This window comes from Fukomys damarensis, unplaced genomic scaffold (genome assembly GCF_012274545.1).
Source record: "Fukomys damarensis isolate Sample0158 unplaced genomic scaffold, DMR_v1.0_HiC HiC_scaffold_12, whole genome shotgun sequence".
NCBI classification, from domain to species: Eukaryota; Metazoa; Chordata; class Mammalia; order Rodentia; family Bathyergidae; genus Fukomys; species Fukomys damarensis.
Window position 1 is genome coordinate 32,075,523 of NW_022900924.1, and position 2,256 is coordinate 32,077,778.

A 2,256-nucleotide genomic window follows, 5' to 3' on the forward strand; every position below is an offset into this window, starting at 1 on the left:
CCGGTACTGCTGACATCCCTGGCCCTGCCCGGCTCGGCCCAGCACCGCAAGGGCCTGACAGAGCCCCGGCGGTCCCACGCTCGCCTCCCTTCTCCCATCCGTCTTTCCTCCTTGCCTCTGTCAGCGCTCAGGTCTGGCCGCCCTCCTCAGCTCTTCCTGGTCCAGTCCCAGCCCAGCCCAGCCAGTTTTCCCCCAGTGCTTCACCTTTCAGTCGGCTCAGAGCGCCTTTCGCCTGCGTACCCGCACCGGTCCCTTGCAGCTGCTGCTAGTCACAGGCACCGCCCCTAGGGCTATCATTGGCTACTGGATACCCGAGGCCCCGCCCAGTCACGTGAAGGGCGTCCTGGCAACCCCACGTGCTGTGGATTAGTGTACTTCCGGCGTGAAGTGTGCTTTGAGGAGTCTGGCTGCTGAGGGAAGACTCGCCGGCGAGGCGGCTTGCACACTGCATCGTTGGTTCGGGCCCTGGGTGAAGATATATGGGAAAGAACCACGCGCCCGGTGGCCCCTGCCCTCAGGTGCGTGTTGTAGTCACGTGACAGTTTCAGAACTCGCGAGTCGCGTGAATTTCCCCGAGTGGCCCGCGTGGCTGTGCAGGGAACTTAGCGTTCGAGCTTCTGGTTCAGTGTGTAACTCTCCTTGGGGTTGAAACACATGCGTGTTCCTAAAAGAGCACAGGCGCAGTATTTTGCTATGGGTACCGCATCATGGGTTCGATGCGTTATAGCTGTCCACTCTGGTGAGATTTTGTCGGCGACTGACAGCTTGGTTTTCCAGCAGTAAAATGACTAACTCAGTCCTCACAACAGAGGCTATGATGAAGTTGTAAAGGAAGATGGAGGTTTCCCATCCAGAAGGGTGTGCTACTCAGTCTTTCCTTGACATTCCTTTGAGGCTGGCTTTTTTCATATACCTTAGAGATGTTGGATTGACTTCAAAATTGAACTGGAGCCTATAGACTAGAGGTTTTTTTCTATTATTTTTAGAATTATTAGATTGCAAATATTTAAGGAAGAATTACATAGGCAGATAGTGTACTAAATATTTCATCAGTGTTGTATAATCTTGACTGGTAACTCGTTTAATCTATTATAATTTATATAAAATAAAACTTATTTTTACTTTGGTTAGTTTTGAAAAAACATGAAGTTATATAATCACCACTGTAATCAAAATGCAGAATATTTTCTTCATTCCAAGAGTTTCCGATGCCATTTTGTGATCTGTGCAGTTATTCACCATCTACCCTTCACATTCAGACCTTGACAACCATCAACAACTTCTGTTTTACCTGCATTTTGAGTTATGGAAAAAGGACGCGTTAAGTAGTTTTCCCCAAGTCACACAGTAAATCAGAGAGCCAAGATTGAAGTCTAGTTTGGCTCCAGACTATCACCATATAACTAATTCATGTAAGACTTGGATTTAGAATACAGTGATTTAACTTTATTCATTCAACAAATGTAAGCTATTCTCCTGAAGTTGAATTAGCAAATTACTTTAGTCATTACTTTTTAGGAGATATACAGGTTTCTGTGAGCCTCTGATCACAACAGTTTCATTAGTCAAGATATAGTCTGTGTATGTTTTTCTTTAAAGATACCTTAATATATTTTGAACTCATTGCTGACCACACTAAAATTCATGCTTTCAGGTTTCACAGATTCTCTCTATAAGGCACATTGTATTGCCTTCTTGTACTTTGGAACACTAGACAGCTGTTTAGGATGATGCTTGGGGCCATTTAAAGCAATGAAATCAAAAGCCATAAAAATGCAATAATTGGCAGTGAATAGACTGACAAGAACACTTCTTTACATTTTGACAGCTCAGATGATACTAAAGAAGAGTGCTGACATGTTTGACCTGAGCTAAAAAAGTGTACATTGGATGACTCAACTATCTCTGTATGTTCACAAGTGACATAAAGAATACAGTCACATAAGTACTTAATTATGTATGCAAATCACCAAATACAGAATCCAAACAAGTAAGGATAGACTATATTTATTTTAGTACTCTTACATCTGGAATCACATCAATCAAGACAGTCCCTTGTTTATAAAGTGTTTAGAGCATGGGCAGGAGTTAGCCTGGCAATTTTAAAAGATAATGCTAGTAAAGAAATAACTAGAATTCTGAAAGAAAGAGTCCCCCCTCATATAGTATCTAACTACATAAAATCCTTTCTAAAAGGTGAGATTAATTTCAAATATATTTTGTTTAACCCAATAAATACACCTAAATCATTCACAT

At 42.7% G+C, this 2,256-nt stretch overlaps 1 protein-coding gene across 2 annotated transcripts in view; it reads right to left on the bottom strand.

Moving 5' to 3' along the window:
- Eif5a2 (eukaryotic translation initiation factor 5A2) overlaps nucleotides 1–269 on the bottom strand; it is a 16,497-nt gene extending 16,228 nt beyond the window's left edge. The window contains exon 1 of one of the 2 annotated variants that reach the window (XM_010632390.2): nucleotides 205–269. The gene's annotated coding sequence lies outside the window, so the exon portion shown is untranslated. The remainder of the gene's footprint in view (nucleotides 1–204) is intronic. The other variant, XM_010632391.1, reaches the window with a different exon arrangement.
- Nucleotides 270–2,256: the final 1,987 nt, after the last annotated feature.